This window comes from Cebus imitator, unplaced genomic scaffold, assembly GCF_001604975.1.
Source record: "Cebus imitator isolate Cc_AM_T3 unplaced genomic scaffold, Cebus_imitator-1.0 Scaffold365, whole genome shotgun sequence".
Taxonomy (NCBI): domain Eukaryota; kingdom Metazoa; phylum Chordata; class Mammalia; order Primates; family Cebidae; genus Cebus; species Cebus imitator.
Window position 1 is genome coordinate 857,205 of NW_016107680.1, and position 20,098 is coordinate 877,302.

The following is a 20,098-nucleotide window of genomic DNA, read 5'->3' on the forward strand; positions in this document are numbered from 1 at the left end:
CATGCCTGTAATCCCAACACTGTGGGAGGACGAGACAGGCGGATCACTTGAGGTCAGGAGTTCGAGATCAGTCTGGCCAACATGGTGAAACCCCATCTTTACAAAAAATGCAAAAATTAGCCAGCCGTGGTAGCAGGCACCTGTAATCCCAGCTACTCGGGAGGCTGAGGCAGGAGAATCGTGTGAACCCGGAAGATGGAGGTTGCAGTGAGCTGGGATCCCACTACTGTACTCCAGCTTGAGCAACAGAGTGAGACTCTGTCTAAAAAAAAAAAAAAAAAAAAAAAAAAAAAAAAAAAAAAAAAAAAAAAAAAAAAAAAGATCCTAGATGCTAGAGCCAAATTCTGCCTCTCCAGCCTATGAGCTATATGATTTGGGACAAATGACCTCGCCTCTTTGTACCTCAGTTCCCACATCTATAAATGGAGAAAGAAATAGCATCTTATCTATTGCAGGGCTTTTCTGACTGCTACATGACTCATATAAAGAGGTCAGGATGATCTCACACACACTAGAAAGTGCTCAAAAATGTTAGGGGTTATGATTCTTTCCTCTACCAATGCTCTGGGATTAGTCCTGAGTGAAGAACAATTAAGGCATGCAGGTAAAAACACTGCCACAAGGAGTGTTCAGACAAAATTAAGACGCCAAAACACGCAGAAGAAAACTACAGTGACCTGATACATATATACCAAAGTCCCAAGCAGAATGTTACAGACAATTCATGTATTAAAAATGTGCAGTCCAGATAAATAATTTTAATTAGAAAATTATTGATGAACAACTGCTCTAAAGTTTGACAGCAAAGGGAAGAGAATAACAGTAAATGATCTGAAAGACTTTTCTCAAAAACGCCCTTCTCAAAAATGCCCTGCCAAGGCAACAAGTGTTAACATTTTAACTATTAGTATACATGGTATTTGTGAGCCGCTTACTAAATATTCTTTTTAATAGCTAAGTAACAAAACTGAAAATATTTTTTCTTTGTTAAAATATATAAATTTTCTGCTAAAATTTAAATGTAAATGAAATTCAATTTTAAACTTAATGACTCCTGTTTTACAGGCCATTAATACTATCGGAACCAACATAATGTATTTGCTCTGCTCATTCAATCTCTGCTACAATGAATCCGTGTGTGTGTACACACACACACACACACACACACACACACACACACACACACACACACAAAGTTTCAAGGTTTACCATGACAGCAAAGAAAGAAGTAATAAGCAGATTTCTTCAGGCCATAATTTTGGAGCGAAGGCACCAGCCCTTACAAAACCACTCACCATCTGTGCTAGCAACAGCTGACTGCTAGGTGACACCCCACTGCAGACACAGAAGAGGGCGGTGAGCCTGGGGGTGGGGTGGGGGTTAGCAGGGCTCAGCCAGGCTCCCCTGGCCTACCAAGGTCTCTCAGGGCATGAGTCACATGCCGAGCCTCATGCTGCTGCCCACTGGGCTAAAGGTAACTAGCAGGCAAAATCCATACTTGACTTCTCAGAAGAGCAGAGGGTAGAGGATGGGCCAATGGGTAGCCAGCAGCCGAGTCACCCCACTGCTCCACCCATGGGCAGGGACAGGCATCAGTGAGTGTCGCTGCCAAGATCAGTTCTGAAAACAGACACTGTTTTCTTTCTGCTCAGCTTCCCAATAAGAGACAATGGACATATATTTTTTAAAACACTGAAATGAAGGATTGGATGCCGGGTAGTATGTCTAACCAAGGTAAGGCATACCAAGAAAGAAACAGATTGCCTGGAACACGCTGACAGCAAATTTATTCTAGACGAATACATAGGAATTGAGCTACTCCCATCACTCTGCATATCTGAGCGCCCAGCGCGAGCCAGGCTTTGGCTAGGCCCTGGAAAGACAGTGCTGATGACCTCGTCTCGGCTATCAATGGGCTAACCTTCTAGCAGGGAAAATACAAAATTAAACAGGCAATGTCTGCAAGGCACTGGGGAAGGCCTTTCTGAGGAAGGGATGTGCACCAGGTGGGACAAGCAGACAAATCAAGTCCGTGTACTATTGACACTGAGTGGTCAGATTTCATAAACAGTATTTCAACTCTACAACCTCAAAACAGCCTTCGGAATACAATGTTCAAACTGGCGGTGCCCTCAAATCCTCCCACCTCTAGCTGTCTTCATCACCCTGCAGCACTCACCCCTTACACACCCATGCCTTTCTTTCTCCCTCCAAAACTCCTACAGAAACTCCCATAAAACCTAGACTGTGTGAACTTGAAGGCGCTGTTCAACAGAATCACATCCCTGAGTGAGAATATTAAATAATTCCTCTATAAACAAACACACACAGACACAGGTGACTAATTTGTTTATTTTAAGCATCAGCAGTAGCCATGCTATAAACTGCATTATATGAAGAAAGTCTAAGAAAGAACACTTTTCAAAAAACTTCAGAAAATTATAAATTTAGTAGCATGTATGCAAGAGCATTTCGTTAGACACTAATCTGTAATACTAAGGGTGTGAATCCAGCCAAATTCCTATATTTAGTGGGTAATATAACAAACTACAGCAGTTTAATTCATGCCTCTTAGATGGCAGCCAGGTTAACAGGCTGCAAACCAACTTCACTGAGCAAGCTGATTAACACTACACACAGGAAAACTATAGTCTATACATAAAGAACTAAGACAATAACTCATTTAGATCTGTGTGAAGAACAACTCTTCAACATGACACTGACAGCATTATAAGTATTTTCCCTTCTATTTAATGCTATTAAGGAAAAGGCAGTTGGGATATTTAGATATGGAGGCAGACCTACATCCGAAGAAAATCAGGCACAATAAGTAACCTTTCAATGCTGTATTGAACATAAGCATTAGGCTAAGGGGTCTCTAAGAAGGATTAAGACTTATACACTTGCTAACAAATGGTAAAACTCAGACAGATTTTATTCTTATTCTAACAGTGTTCTGGTTTGAATATTCCTTTATTCTTTCAAAATCAAATTTCCACATAAATATCTACGGAAATTTATAGACTGGGCATATAAATCATGGTGCTGTTTGCCAAAAATATGATTCAATTGGCTTAAAGGCTTAAGAAGCCACTATTTCCCAGCCAGGAACACACAAGGCTACTGCCAGCCGGCTTCTCCTTCCTCTACAGCCACTCCTGTGCACCTTCCTCCCCACACACAGAAAATGGGTTTGCTCAGCTGGGTTTTCTGAATTTCCTATGAAGCTGAACCACAGAATGACAGGGAAGGTAACAATGGCCAAGGCCTACCAAGTGTGGGTACTTTACACTGGCACAAGCCCAGTGCAAACAGCCAGCGCGGAAGAGTCCTTTAAATAGACCTGGGTAAAGACAGGCATAGAGAGGCACGGTGACAGAAACTGAACTGCATGACTATCAGAAAACAGAAATCCTGGTACCCGTCTACCCAGACTTTGGATAGAAGAACTAAAAATGCAATTAGCATTTACTTAGTGTTTTGGAAAGGCTTTCATATCCAATGTCTTATCTGAACATCACAAAAGCAAACTGATGAGGAAGAAACCAAGGCCAGAGACTGATAAGGCTTCCCCAAGATGTTAGTCAAGAACAGGACACCAACCAATGTGACTTTAAATCCTACTTATACTAATAATTCTTAACTATGCTAAGTCACTGACCCTGTCCCCCGAGAATACACATAATTATCACAAGTCCCCTTCAGCCCAACCCAGGTTAGGAACCATGAGGTCAGGTTTCTAAAGTCCTTCCAGTTCTCATACTCCCAGGTATTATGAAAGCTCCATGTTGAAATCCATTTAAATGCTCAATGTCTTACATAAATGTTAGCATTTATCCCATCACCCTGGCCTCTGAACATGTAGTTCAAGGCCCAGTAAACACAAAAGTTCACCTCTTCACCATTTTATTTGTACCATGAAAATAGTGGCTCAGGGCCAGATGTGACTCACAAGGACATCATTCTCTTGGGGACACACACATACACACACACCCTGCAATTCTGCAAACTTTTACTTACATTAACATTGTATTCTTTTCATGTCATTTAGAAACCAAAAAGCGGGTGATCTGAATGTTCCTCTCCTTCTAAAGTTCCTCAAGCTTTCATCAAGATGAACAATGGCAGTTTGATGGAATACTTCACTAGGAATGCAGTCCTCAAACAAACCCACATAAATAGCACCCTTGCTCCAGCAGTGGCAAATTAAGAAAGACTGACATCTTTCCTTAATGCAGCAACCCAAGCTGGCAAGATGCTGCCATTCTGTGCCCCGCCTCCTCCCCTTGTACAATAGGCTATTTACAGAGGCAGAAAGCGTCCCCTTTGTCCTTCACTAGCTGGGCAGAGCTCAGGCTTCAGGGAGAAACAAGAGAGCAGCAACCAGGCCATTTGCTGTTCTTTCAAAGCACCACTCCAAACCCGCTGGATTCGTGCTCCTTAACCCTGACTTGGCAAATTCCCTAAAGTTAGATTTGCTTAAGCCATTGCCTCTTGAACCAAAAGAGCAGTCAGGCTGTCCCTAGAGAGAGGGAGGTTACAGAAGCTCAAAAGAGAGGCCAGTCTCCCAGCTGGAGAGGAAAGCAGAAGCCACTGTCCAAAATCCCACAGGATCCCTGACTGTGGTCACTGCCCTGGGCCCATCTCCTCACTCTGAGCATCAGGAGAAGGATTTGGGGTAACTTTGGGAGCCCATGCACAAACATGCAAGTGGTTCCACAGGAGTTGGTTATTCCCACCCACTGCCTTGGGGCTTTTTCTTCCCAATTAAGTATAATAAATCTTAAACCCACTTAATTTTCATTAAAGTGATCTTATAGATTACCATCTGAATTTCCAAAGGATTTAAAAAGGAGAAACAAAGCGGATGCCTTGATTTTATAAATCTGACTTATTGAAATATTCAAGTCCAGCTGAATACTTCTACACTTAAACCACACCCTGCCCATCCCCTTAAAGTTATCAGAGAAAGAGACACAAAGCTTTTAAGAGCAAGTGTAAAGCGGCACTAACTTTTAACCAGTAATATGAGACCATATCTCACTCGTTCACATTGATCATATGTATCATATATGCACCCAAAATAAAGAGATCTCAAGCACAATGTGTCCAATTTGAACAGATAAATTTTTAGGATGCAGGGTCAAATACAGCAGTTTCTATAATCATTAAATTACATATATATTCAAGTCATACGAAGAACTAAATTACTTTAGAAATACTGTTTTAAATTCACATTTCATTAATATGTTATTTGAATTCTTTGAACATGCATCTCCAAATAGGGTTTGGGGCATCACTAAAGCCCTTGTTGAGTCCCCTAACAGTTTTCTGCGGTGTATCTTCACATTTTCCTCTTCCACTGAAGTTGTTGAAGTTGAAGCAATTTTTGAAGTCGTATATGTGCTACTAGTGAAAAAATTCTCGCAAGTCACAACACATTTGAATGACAGAACAGAAGACACTTTGTCCTGTGGGTCCACATTTATCTTACTAAACCTCATACTTTAATGCTTTTTAAATGCACCTTTTACAATAACAACCAACATTTGCTTTTGTAAGGTCAAATCCTAAAAAGTAATTACCCAGCTAGCATTAAATTTGCCTTAGAAAAAGTTTAACTCAGCTAGTTGACCTTTAGAAGGATCCATGACTAGGACTGGCAGAGATGGTTTCTGGACAAGGTGCCTTCTCTCCCTGATGCTGTTCAAAATATAGGGGCTGAGAGAGCACCCCATAATATGACAGCCTTGGTAAGACTTTAATAGGAAGACTGAAGGAGAACTTGGGGGACACTTTCATCTTATATTGGGGCAGATGAATTTTTCATATTCAGATGGGGGTACAAACTAAGGAAGAACTTTCAGATCCCCGTCATGAGGCTTGGAATGAAAAGACATAACATAAATGTATACACAAAACAGTAGATGAAGCAGCAGTAAGTGCGAAAAGGAATTCTGAAACGGAGGGTTCGCTCTCAGGGAGAGCTGCATGGAGAAGGCACAGCTGAGCTGGTCCTCAACAAATGAGAATCATCCAGGAAAAGCAGCTATCCTTCAGGCTATGGGAAGAGAGAAAAGGCTACCACAAGTGCCTCCTGACCCCAGGGCTCACATTTTCGCACATTAATCTGGAACAAACAACAGGTCTCAAGCGGATAGGAGAGGGGGTGGAAGACTTCCTAGAAATCGGCTTAGCTATGATTCAGGAGCCACTGTTGCTTAAGCACTTGTCAGGTGTCAGGTGCTGTGCTAAGTGACCGTGCAAAGGACTAAATGCGTTCCTGTCACAGTCCCTACTGTCCGGGGTTGTTACTGCCTAAAGCTCAAAGACCAGGAAAGTGTGTAGCAGTCAAATGTCCTGCCCATATTCCACATGAGAACAGGACAAGTGCCTGGGTCTGAAGCCAAAGCCCATGGACCTCAGGAGCCAAGCACATCAGCCGAGGCACGCGTGGGTGTTCAAGTCTAGACAAAGGGAATAGGTGACACCGATGATGACAAGCCACAACGCACAATGCTTTAAGAGCCCGGGATTCAAACCCAAATTTCCATCAACAGATGAATGGATCAACAAAATATGGTCTTACACAAACAATGGAATATTATCCAACCTTTAAAAAGAAGGAAATTTAGATACATGCCACAACATGGATGAACCAAAGGACAAATACTGCATGATCTCACTTCTATGAAACACCTAGAATCAGCAAATTCACAGTGACAGAAAGCAGCAGAAAGGTTACTGGGGGCTGGGTGGGGGGAGAAGGAATGAGTGTTATTGCTTAACAGGTACAGACTTTCAGTTCAGGATGACGAAAAATTCTGGAACTAGATGGTGGTGATGGTTATACAACACTGTGAATGTACTTCACACTTAAAAAGGGTTAGAATGGCAAATTTTAAGTTATATATGTTTTACCACAATAAAAAATGTTTAATTATTTTTTAAAAATTGGATACACTAAGTAGAAACAAGTAGAAAAGAGAGAGGTAATTTTGAGCCTGAGAATAAATGGCAAAACACTAAAGAGACACTGGGAGGGGAGACAGAAGGGTGATTTGTGAACAACAGGCTCAACTTACCAGGGTCCTCCGGGACCTCCTTCATGTGTGAGGAGGCAGCCGTTCCACGGCCACCCCCAAATCAGTCCTTCTTTTGAACTGCAGAAATTCTTTATTTGTACCCTTGGAGGGTACTTAGCACCTCCCGTCTTATACTTACAGCGAGCGGTACTCAGTACCTACGCACATGCTTCTCCCTCTCCCTGGCCAGGGCCTCCTCCCATCTATCTTTATAAGCCCTTGGTGGTTAACACAGTCCAGAGCCCAGGACAGGTGCTTAACAAGCATCTACCGAGTCATAAATGACCCTCTGTGATTCTCACTGTTTCTCTGTGGCAAGTCCCTGGAGGATATATTTATAGGACAGTGATTCTCAAAAAAAGAAAGGGGGTATTGAAAGCATTTTCCAACTTCAGTAGTCTCCTTCTTCTACCCCCCACAAAGTTGCTGTGAGTCAGTGCACCAGAAAGGAGTATAGAACATCTCCCGGCTGACTTGGGGGAAAAAAGAAAACGGTGCAAGCCACTGATTTAAAGCCTACATAAAAATATTCTCTTGCTCTTATTTTCATCATGTTTTATAGTTCTCAAATTGTTTCACTGACGTACAATGTCAGCCCAAGACCACTGTCAACTTAAGGGCAAGCGTCTTTAGAGGACACTGAGATACGTATTTGGACAGACGACTGATGATTCATTCAAAACCAATCGTGGCTGCCCATGGGGAAGGGATGAGATCAAGTAAGTACTTTTCTTACGTAGAACAGCAAATATCAGAAGGTCTTAAGCCCAGAGCCCCATACCAGGGCTGGACTCCAACTTCTGTGAGTTTTGTATTACAGAAAAGACAATCTTCCAATCTAGGGGAACAAACAAGACTCAAGCACAAAATCCAGAGTCCCACGTGAGGACTCTAGTGAGGAGGATGCACCCAGAAACACAGAGCTAGTGGGCGGCCAACTGAGATATGAGGAATGCTGACAACGAGACCTGCCCAGCATTCTCCAGAGCAAAACAAACTAACAAAAACAACAACAAAAACCATATAGCTCTCCTCCCTTCTCTCTTCACACACAGCTACAAAGACCTGTCATGTGCATCTACCTGAGAAAATGATGATTATAGTGAGGACATGCCCCATGAAGATATCCAGGTCACGTACAGCCTTTGTGTCTCGGCAGTACATATCAAGAGGGCAAGTTTCCATTCAAAAAAATTCCTAGAAGCAAGATTAGTCCACTCGTCTTCTAATACTGATTGAACATGGCTAAGCAATTGCTGAAGATATGTTCCAACGACACAGAGGAGTTTACTGGGAAGAGCTAGAGAAGGCAGCAGGCTTGGGCAGATAGCCTCAGTCAACAGCTTTGTGGCAGCGGATGGAGACAAGATCTGCTTGTTAGGCTGACCCAACCCTTCTGCAAAGAGCAAGACAGAAAAGGCTTGTGTAGATTAAACTTCTCACTGATAAACTGGATCAATAAGGCACATTATTTCAGTTGACGTTCAGCACAGGAAGAGTTGGAATTATGTCTGTATGACTGCATGTTGAAGAACATGACACCACGTTCTAAGGGTATTAGGCAAGACAAACAGAGAATGTTACTAAAAAGCTAAAGAAGGAAATAAAAGGCTTTCTGCCACTGAAATAATCCAGAAAAGACTTCACCTTACTGGACTCAGCTGAATCACAAAGTAGGCCCTGAGGCAAGAGCCCGCACCACAAGGGAGGACAACTTAACAGCAGAGAGGATCAAATGTCCTTTCACAACAGCCAGCGCTGGCCCCAAGCTAGGAAGGTACTCTCCTCCCCCAAGGGCCAGGGATGGAGAGGAAGGTCCACTTGTTTGAGAAACTGCATGCAGAGAAGGTACCTAGATCCTGGGGTCCTCTCAGGTGCTTTGCTCAAATTCAGGATCTTCCCATCTTCCTGTGTGACTATGGAAATAAACAGAGTATGAACATGGAAAGAATCCTAGACCCAGATGCAAAAAGATCACATTCTAGGTACTGGTTGTGCCTCTGATGAGCTGCAAAGTTTGAGCCAGCTCCTCTACTGACGTGGGCTTCAGGGAGAATAAAGAAGAGAGAGGGAACAGAGGAAAGCTATGCCTTCTTCCATCATGGATACCATGGTAGCTTCTCCAAGACTATGAAAGAGAAGAGAAAAGATGGCCAGGCAATCCTGGTGTCCAGGACTAAACAATCAAGTTTCCCCCATACCCAAAGACCCCAGGGAACAGTGATGTATGAAGAAAATAATCAATGTTAAAAACCCTCAATTCTATGTGGTGGGTCTATGGGTGCCTTTACTACTATTTTGTTCTTCTTTGTATGTTGCTGTATTTTTTCCAATTTTTTATTATGGTAAAATTCATATAATATAAAATATGCCATCCTAACTGTTCACTGTATTATCATTATTTTTTTTTTTTTGAGACAGAGTCTCACTCTGTCACCAGGCGCCAGGCTGAAGTGCAGTGGCACGAACTCGGCTCACTGCAACCTCCACCTCCCAGGTTCAAGCAATTCTCCTGCCTCAGCCTCCCAGGTACCTGGGACTACAGGTGCGCACCACCATGCCCAGCTAATTTTCTTGCATTTTTAGTAGAGACGGGGTTTCACCATGTTGGCCAGGATGGTTTCAATCTCTTGACCTCGTGATGTACCCGCCTCGGCCTCCCAAAGTGCTGGGATTACAGGCGTGAGCCACCACGCCCAGCCTAGCTGTATTTTTTTGTTTATCAAGATAAAGAAGCTATAACGGAGTCAGGTCAGTTCACGTCTTCTTGTATTTATGTATTTCCCACCTGCTCCACAAAGATCTAGGGTAGCAACCTGTCCTTAGAACAGAATGACAGATAGGATATAAACCCCTCCTGGAAAATACATATCTAAACTTGCACTGGACCTGGCTCAGCCACTGACTTGCTATGTGAGCCACTTCCACTTAAGTGCCTCTTTGAAAAAGGGGTCACAATACAAAAAAAGAAGCAACACTCTGAACATCACAGGGGGATGAAGAACTCTCCTTAGTCCCAGGCAAACAGAAAGCCTGAGGATAAAGCACTTACAATGTTTTCTTTGCTTTCAGCAAGTTTAGGATATCAGTGAAGACAAACACACCTGCAAGAGTTAACAGACCTACAGAAGACAGATCTGATAACCAGGGCAGAAATACGCGGTAGCAGCCTGGTGCTGCAGGAATCTAGAGGAGGAGAGAACAGTATGCATGCACCGGGATCCGAGGGAGGGCTGTCCAGAGAGCTGAGGGTGGAACCAGGCCAGGTCTGAACAGGCAGAGACAGGAGGGGGTGGAGACACACCAGTAAGAGCCAGACAGTGCTGCAAGCAAAGAGGCAGGGAGGAGGCCCTGCAGGGGCAGCAGGTGGGCTGGAGACTCACAGCAGTGTTGTAAAGCAATGGCCAGGAGCCTCTGCCTCTCTCTCCCAGGACAGCATTCTTGTCAACAGGCTGAGTAAGAAACAGCTGGCTGCAGGAGGCTCGCCCTCGCCCAGCTGGTGTTTAGTTCACAGAGCCCTCCTGTCCCCGCCAGGCCCCAGGCCTGGGGTGAGAGACAGGGAAGAATAAGACCCAGTCCTTGTCTTCAAGGAGTCCATACCACCTCACAGCTCGCAGAGGTCACAGCTATCACATATCAGTGACCTGGATAAGAAGGCTAAAGAGGGCACAGGTTAGGTAGAGTTACTTACACCTCTTAAAATAGATCAAGGTTTCAGAGAGACTGATAACCAGAGAAATGGCTTAGCAGGACATGGGTGAGAAGACAGAACACAAAGACGTCTCTGTCCAGGGAGAGGAAGACCAGCCTCTCACAAGTTTGGAGAAATCCACTTCTGAGTTGAGTTTTTACATATTTCAACAGGTACCTACTATTACGTTAAAAATCAGAGATGAAGCCGGGTGTGGTGGCTCACACCTGTAATCCCAACACTTTGGGAGGCTGAGTGGAATGGATCATCTGAGGTCAGGAGTTCGAGACCAGCCTGGCCAACATGGCAAAACCCCATCTCTTCTAAAAATACAAAAATTAGCCAGGCATTAAGGTACATACCTGTAGTCCCAGATATTCGGGAGGCTGAGGGAGAAGAATCGCTTGAACCTGGGAGGTGGAGGTTGCAGTGAGCCAAGATCGCGCCACTGTACTCCTGCCTGGGCAACAGAGCAAGACTCCATCTCACCAAAAAAAAAAAAGGAGAGATGAATGGAATCTACAAGATAAATATAAGCTGTGAGGTTCCCCAGGACTAGACACAGCCTGCAAAACACATGGGACCTAGTTCTGACCTCTAAATTGCGCCTGTTACGTGGAACACCTCAGCGGTGTTGGAGGAGGCAATAAGTGAAACAGAGAAAAGGTTCACCAGGATTTAGCTCATCATATGGGGAAGAAGAGAGGGCCTGGTGACAACCGCAAGACATGAGCTAAAGTTACACAGAGAGCTCAGGTAACTATAAAAAGAGGTGACTGGCCCTCGGGAAGCTCAAATCAAAACAAACCTAACAGGCTGCAGAAGATTAGAGAATAATGACCAGTGTTTAAAAGACAGAAAGAAAAAGAGACTGTCCAGTTCAGCCATTACCTGCTTGGAATAGGTGATACTAATTTGAGGTCTCTGTTTTCCCTTTAAATTTCACTTAAAATTTATTATGAAAACTCAGATCTACTCAAAAGTAGAGATAGCAGTATAAAAAAAACTATATTTTATGTACCCATGACTCCAGCTTCAACAATGATCAACATTTTGCTAATATTGCTTCATTATATCCGCTTTTTTAAAAATTACTTTAAGGTACATCCCAACACCCTGTCTCTCAGGTGACATTTCGGAGGCTTCCAGGGCTCTATGCCTCTTTGGTGTGGGGATATCAGGTGCAGGATGGTAAAACTGACTGGCACACAGGCTGCATCTTGCCAACCGCCCAAAGATTTCAACAAAAGGAGTACCTCAATATTGACTTAAAGCATCCAACTCAGCATAGTATTTGTCATGCAAGAAAAAGGCCCAAGTATTCAATCTGCAAATATTCGGGATATGTAAGACAGCTCAGCCTCAGGGGACATAAGAGCAAACAAAAGAGAAAAAAATAAAAGGCCTATCCCAATGAGGCTTCCACATTGCTAAGTTTTGGGACCAAAGACAAAACATATTCTGGAGTTAACCGGACTGTCCTGAAGTCACAGATATATTTAAGATGAATCACAACCTAGCCAGAGAGCTGCTTCTATTCCCCAATTTTGGGGGGGGTGGGAGGTGGGAGACATTTTCGTTCTGTTTTCCAGGCTGGAGAGCAGTGGTGCAATTTCGGCTCACTGCAATCTCCACCTTGAGGGAGTAGCAGGGATTCAGCTTCAGCTGCTGAGTAGCAGGGATTATAGGCAGCCACCACCACGCCCGGCTAATTTTTGTGTTTTTAGCAGAGATGGGGTTTCACCATCTTGGCCAGGCTGGTCTTGAACTCCTGACCTCGTGATCCACCCACCTCAGCCTCCCAAAGTGCTGCAATTACAGGCGTGAGCCACTGCGCCCAACCTCTATTTCCTTTTAATTGACAAGCTGAGTTCTCTCCTTTTTAAAAAATGGCATTCAGAGGTCTCTATGATACTGGTGCTAGAGAATGAGTTAACTTTCCGGTTTTCTAAACTTTCGATGATGTATCCCAATCACTAACAAATAAATGCACCTCTCACATGTAAATACTTTTATCTATAAACTATATACATACACATTCTGCAAATATTTTCTGAACATTAGAAAACACACAAATATGAATTTAAAAGATGGCCAAAGAAATAACTATCCATAGAAATTCTGATGTTTCTGTTCTATTCTATACTCTAACGGATGTTCTGGCCACCCACTATGGGGCAGACACCCTACTCTGGAGAGTTCTCCAATCTCCTGAGCAGCCCTGCAGCCTCTCTCGTGGCTAGCCTGGCCATCATCTCCATCTGTTCCCCGGCATGGACAACAATGAATGAAACTGCTAATGGGAGCACCCTGAAACGCATGCCACGCCTGGGAGGCAGAGGGACAGCGCCTGACAAAGCCTGCAAAAAGGGACTGTCACATCAAAAAGGGAGTGAAGCAGTGATGGAGAGAAGCATGCCAGAGTGGGGAGGACGCTGCTGGTGACCATCACCTGGCCTGCGTGAGAGGCCAGGTAGACTGAGCTGGCCTTTCAGGAGGATGGAGACTCGAGGCCAAGGCCCATGCCAGGCTCCATGGCTGGCCTCCTCTGAAGGTCTGTCCTGGACACCCTGCAGCTTCAGCCCTCACCCCAGGGACAAGGATCTTCACCCTGCCTGAACTGGAGTTTGCCTCTGACTCATGTCAGGAGAGGAAAGCACAGACTGGCTCTGTCTTCAGAGTCCATCCTGGGACTCTGGGCTGCTAAGCCATCCCCTCAAGAACTCAGTTCCGTCCACGGTGAGGGGCCTGGCTGGGCTGCTTGACAGACAAGGACCCTGCCAGCTTCCCATCCTGGGATGCCTCAGAAGCTTGCCTGAGGCACAATGTAGGTAATTGTCCTACAGAAGGAACAATGAGCCATTTGACCATTTCACTAGTGGCACAGAAACAAGGGGCAATTTGAACGCAAGATTACCAGGTAAACTAAGACTACAGCACAGTTATGTAAGATTAGCTGGGGCTCAACACTAATCTCCTCCCCTCCCACACCCTGCAAAGACCACAGCCACCTGCTTCTCCAACACGACTGAAACTACATGGAAAGAAACGCCTCAGAAGTACTCCCAAACACAAACTTTCACCCGAGTGAAAGCACAGGCTTAGGTCTAGACACTTTTCAGCTATAAGATCTAAATTTTGGCCAGGTGCGGTGGCTCACGCTTGTAATCCCAGCACTTTGGGAGGCCGAAGCAGGTGGATCACTGGAGGTTGGGAGTTCAAGACCAGCCTGACCAACATGAAGAAACCCTGTCTGTACTAAAAATACAAAACTAGCCAGGTGTGGTGGCGTATGCCTGTAATCCCAGCTAATTGAGAGACTGAGGCAGGATAATCGCTTGAACCCGGGAGGCAGAGGTTGCAGTGAGCCAAGATCACACCATTGCACTCCAGCCTCGGCAACAAGAGCAAAACTGTCTCAAAAAAAAAAAATCTAACTTTTGCACAGTACCACAATAGACAAACCTGGAATAGTAAAACATTAAATGTATATTCTCATCAGGAACAACCTTCTATGGGATATCTGACCATCAGAACCTGCTCTACCCTCAATCCATTATCAGATAATCTTACATGCTTACTAGCTGTAAGGTCCTGTGTTAAATGCTGCTAAAAACACAGAAATGACAATGACTAGGTCTCCCCCGTGCCCAGATCTTAGAGTGTGGCTGCGGTGCCTATCTGAGAAAGCCAGACGTGTGCTCATGAAAAGCTGTACGCGGGACAGAGGCTGGGATGCTCGTCAAAACATTTAACAGTCAGTAAGGCCAGGAACCAACCAGTCAGAAAAGACACAGGCCAGTGCACCAGAACAGGGCTCAGAAGTTCCTCTGCTGCCCCAGGTATTTACCCGTTAGTTTCTGAATTAAGTGTGGGGCATTTGGGGTAGCAGCTATTCGCTACCTAGGAAGGGAGTATTTCGACATTTTAGCTACCAGTATGGCTGCTGATGCATTCCAACTGAATGACAGCATAGCTGAGGAAGGGGAGAGTGACTCCAGGAAAAGTGCCTCTGAGGAGCAGGGCTCTGTGGGACAAGGAATGGCACTCTAAATAGGCCGAGTTGGGCACTGTACCATTTAGATGGACTTTTTTTTTGGAGAGAGATTCTCACTCTACACCCCAGGCTGGAGTGCAGTGGCGCCATCTCGGCCCACTACAACCTCTGCCTCAGGGGCTCAGGTGATTCTCCTGCCTCAACCTCCTGAGTAGCTGTGACTACAGGCGCACACCAGCACAGCCAGTTAATTTCTATACTTTTAGTGGAGTCAGGGTTTCACCACGTTGGCCAGGCTAGTCTCGAACTCCTGACCTCAGGTAAGCCACCCACCTCGGCCTCCCAAAGAACTGGAATGGTGTGAGCTACCACACCTGGCCTAGATGTACTCAACACAAACTTTATCCTAACAAAAGCACAGGCTTGGGTCTAGAGATTTTCAATGTTTTGATCTTAGCTGTAAGATCAGGGATACCATCGGACCAGGACACAGGAAGTCAGTCGGGCGGTTGACAGCACCCATGTAGAATTTCTTGGGTATACAGACCCATTAACCCTGTGCCACCAGAGTTTCCTGTATGTGAAGCCTCAGCATATGGTGGTTTAGGGAGGTGCAGAGATAGCAGGTAGGAACCAAGCTGCAGAGGCGTCTGAGAGGCAAGGTGAATAAAGACCTGGGGCCTTACGGAGGGCAGCCTGGAAGGCTTCTGCTCAGGAGGGATTTAATCAGAGCTGTGCTTTAGAAAAAGCAACCCTCCCCCTCTGCACCCTCCCCCACTTTCTAACAAGGGCCTTCACTGTTTAAATTGCAGGTGACAATTCTGGATCAGAATGGCAATACTGAGAAGGCAAGGAGGAAATCCGTGTGCATTGGGAGAGTAGGAATAAGCAGAACTGCTGACTGACTGGACTTCCAGGCAGAAATCAAGGGCAACACGGAGGTCTGGCCATTCTTTGAACAGGCACAGGGCCCAGAAACAAAGTCCACATGTGTGCCATGGCCAGAGGGGCAGCCAGGTTGTGTCACCTTGGCCAAGTCACCCCTCTTGCTGCCCTGCAGTCACTGCACAGGTGCAATGAATAAGTGAGGCTTATTTCAGTGTTGCTCTGAAGTCCCTCAGAGGTGGCAAGGGAGACAGAGGACGCCCTTCAACCACTGCAGTCCTGCTTTTACGTATTTCATCTCTCAGGGTTCTGCCTAAAATCCCGCTGGGAAAAAGAGACCCATAACTACTAGGCAACGCTACTGTGCCTTCAAACCCTGAAAAGTCACAATTTTATGCTCTTGTATATTGAAAGTGCTGAATACCATCTAGAATACATAGAATACACTGAGAAGGTCTGTTTCTCACAAAAGTACCCCAAGATACACAGCAGAAAGCAAACCTATGTGCACAGTGAGGCCAATCTCCTACATTAGTGAGCACTGCTCTACCATCTGCTGAGCCTGGGTCCTGTTCCCGCTGGAATGTGCTCTCTTCCCCCAGCAAACTGGATGCATTAATCATGTATTTCAATTGTTCTCCAGCCTTACAAGACCAACTCTAGGGCAGGTAAAGCCTTTTATTTTTTAATTCTCTAGAAAGTCACAGCTACATAGCACTCAGTCACTCCCTGAGCCAAGCTGAATCAAAATTTGTGGTCTCTTTCAGCACTCTAGTGGTATAAAGAGATAATTCAAGGCAGAATGTAAATGAGATGAGGGGGAAATCAAGGAGCAGTGACACTGAAGGAGACCCAGCTCTGTCCTTCCGGTCTTACTGATATCTGCATAGCCTGGAACTTTCTTTTATTTTTTTAGTAGGAGGAGTCTCACTCTGTCTCCCAGACTGGATCGCTACAACCTCTGCCTCCCCAGTTCAAGTGACCCTCCTGCCTCAGCCTCCTGAGTGGCTGGGACTACAGGCATGTGCCACCATGCCTGGTTAAATTTTGTATTGAGACAGGGTTTCACCATGTTGGCCAGGCTGCTCTTGAACTCCTGACCTCAGGTAATCCACCCGCCTTGGCCTCCCAAAGTGGTGGGATTACAGGCGTGAGCCACTGCGCCAGGCCTACCCTGGAACTTTCTAGGCCCTCCTGGACTGAGAAACTTCTAGCTCTGGAGGGGCAGTAGAGCCAAGGAATTAGGAGCACCGACCCTGAAGCCAGACTGTCTACGTTCAAATTCTGGTTTGAGCAACTTAATCTTTGCACCTGTTCCTTTATCTTGTATACAGGAAGGATGACAGCAGGACCTACCATACAGGGTTGCTGGGGGTACCAATGAGTTAACACATCAGAAGCCTAACAGCGTCTGGCTCTGTCGGCTGCTATCATCACTGCTCCGTTCCTAAGCCTGGCTGTGTCCTGGCTATGGCCACCAGCTCGGTCAGCCACCACAAATCTGCTTTGTGGTAGACACCTGAGCCTTGGGGGAGAAACTAGCTCCTGAAGCGCTTTCTCATGACTCTGCATAACAATGGAATAAACAGTATTCAGGGTATTTCAGTCCTTCTTATACAGACATTTCTCCCACAACAAATCTAAGTGGAAAGTGCCCATTTTTATAGGAGCCAAAGCTGTGCTAATGGATAGATTCTACATTTATCAGAAGTCCACTCCAGGATGAGGAAACGGTCTACAAGCAGGCCACGTTTCCTTCTCTGATGCCCTAACTTCTTTCCATTTATCTTCCAAACCATGAAATCCCTATTTCAACCGCTTTTGACTAGAATACATGAATCCAAAAGTCCAATAAACCTATTCACTCATAAAAACACTTTTCAAATTGTTGTTAATTTCAAGAGTTTTAAAGCAGAACATTTTTTTTTTTTTAAAGATGTATTTAAACATGTAATAAAGGTTGGTAAGCTGTTCTGAAAACTATCCAGCAATTGGGAGAAGTAACGATTACAGCCCATACAGCATATAAAGCAGTCTTCTGAAGAACTTATTTTTTGAAGAATATGTAACAACATGGAAAAAAGCCCACAATATTGCTTAGATGATTAAAGTTAAATTGTCAAAATTTTATTCTTTAATTAACAATGTATGCTTAAAATTTGTTTATTGTATAGGGAAAAAAAGACTGGGAGGAAATGTTAAAAGAAATTAATCTCTGTTAGAGCTTCATGTTTCCTATTTCCCAAATTTTCTCTAATAAGCATGTATGACTCTTAAAATATGAAAAATGAATATAGCTTTTCTATAGCAAGTGGTTTTGGTTTAGATATTACACAGCTTTCAGACTTTTATTTAAAACTTAAAGACCAGCAAATAATTCATAAAGAGAATCAGCCCAGGCACCTATAAGGAGCCACTCATTTTGAGATTTTATTTTACTGTTTTTACTTTTTTTCTAAAGATGAGGTCTTGCTACGTTGCCCAGTCTGGTCTTGAACTCCTGGCCTCAAGCAACAAAACATTTGCCTCCAGATGATCATATCCTTCTAAGGTAGGCAGCACAGGAGAGCAGGGTCCTTACCTACCTCCACTTAAGTTTTTGTCTGAGAGTGACACCCTCCAAGCCAGCCACACTTCAAGGAGTCTCCGATATTTCACAGGCCCCTCTTGATTCCTCAAAGGTCATAAGTGAATGGATACTGTGTTGTTTCTAACACAATCAAGAAAGTGAAAATGGGCCAGGTGCCGTGGTTCATGCCTGTAATCCCAGCACTTTGGGGAGGCCAAGGAGGGCAAATCGCTTGAGCCCAGGAGTTCAAGATCAGCTTGGACAATATGGTAAAACCCCCTCTCTACAAAAAATACAAAAATTACCTGGGCATGGTGGCGTGCACCTGTGGTCTAAGCTACCAGAGAGGCTGAGGTGGGAGGATCACCTGAGCCCAGGAAGGTGAAGGCTGCAATGGGCCATGATCACGCCTGCACTCCAGCCTGGGCAACAGAGTGAGATCTTATCTGGGAAAAAAGGAGAAAAAAAAAAAAAAAAAGTAAAAATGTCATGATGTAAAAAATGAACGTAACCTAGATTATCTGATAGTTTTCTCTTCTTGCCATTATATATAACCCAAGGCTTGCCACCAACTGAAATTTCTTATACATTGACACTCAGCATTTGATGTAAAATGACAATCTCAGAGTTGCTGCCACAAATCCTGGTAAAACTGCCCCTGCCTTCTCTAGTTCACAAAGGTCAGCTACTCATTTAGGCCTTGTGCTCCTTTAAAAGTTCTCAGAAGCCCCTTGCAGTAACGGCATGTTGAAACGCAAACTCAGCTGCCTACAGCTTCAGATTAGCTCTGGTCACTGAGAATTCTTCTCCAGGCACCAGTGTCAAAGGCACTTCATGACCGTCATGTGTTTGTCTAACTACCAAGATGGACTGCCAACCTCCACTAAAAGCTCTGGTGCCTTTATCTACCTCTGTCAGATCACTGTCTGTCAGAGATTAAGGCATTAAAAGGTTTTCAGATACAAACAGCTTTGAGCTGCCTTAAAGGAAATTCTTTTCTATTTTGTAACACAGGAGCCTCATGCATTGCATCGTCTAAACAAGACTGTCCACAAAACATTATTAATGGACTCTAATTTAACAGAGCTTGGTTCCAAGAGACAGTAAACACAAAGGAACAATAGGCATCTATTTTAAATGGCAAACTTACACAATAAATTCAATTGATCTTAAAACTGAAACATTCCTCTAAGGTTACTGACTATAAATATCTAGAAATCACTATTCCTATAGTCTTGCTCTTTCCAGAAAAGTGAAACTGGAAGGAAGAGAGGAGGAGAAATACCCAGCTATCATAACAAGACAACCTGATCATTTCTCAAAAGCCTCCCCAAACGCACAACCATTTTCCACAAAACAGTTACATGAAAAAAGATGTAGCAAGACCTAGACATTAAGCATGCTAGAAGGTAGGGACAGTTTTACCAGTGTTTATGGCAGCAACTCTGAGATTGTCATTTTACATCAAATGCTTAATGTCAATGTGATAAGAAATTTCAGTTTGTAGTAGGTCTTGGGTTATATACAATGGCAACAAGAGAAAATTATCACATAATCTGAGTTATGTTCATTTTTCTGCATACAACACGGCATGCTGGTACACTTTCAGTTAGCCTAAACTTCACGGAAAAGTAGAGGTGGCTATGAAAACTCTCCCTTATGGTATAAACAGATACCTGTCCCTACATGTATGGGTCACATGTATCTACCTCCCAAATGCCAAAAACTTAAAAGCCCTGATTTCTTTTCAGCCAGGGTGCCTGCAATAATAATAAAAATACTGCCGAAATAGGAACAACAGAGACAGGAAGGAAATATGTCAAAATGCTTATAATTGTGGGGGAAGGGTAATCGGTCTTTTTTTTTTTTTT

The 20,098-nt window shown here is 44.2% G+C and overlaps 1 protein-coding gene across 4 annotated transcripts in view; it reads right to left on the reverse strand.

Moving 5' to 3' along the window:
* The window catches only part of ACSL1 (acyl-CoA synthetase long chain family member 1), a 72,120-nt gene that overhangs the window by 49,991 nt on the left and 2,031 nt on the right, over positions 1–20,098 (reverse strand). The window contains exon 1 of one of the 4 annotated variants that reach the window (XM_017506906.1): positions 4,021–4,517. The exons of 1 other annotated variant lie outside the window; for it this stretch is intronic. The gene's annotated coding sequence lies outside the window, so the exon portion shown is untranslated. Of the gene's footprint in view, positions 1–1,209; positions 1,554–4,020; positions 4,518–20,098 lie in introns of those variants that run through there. 2 more of the 4 variants (XM_017506905.1, XM_017506904.2) reach the window with 2 other exon arrangements.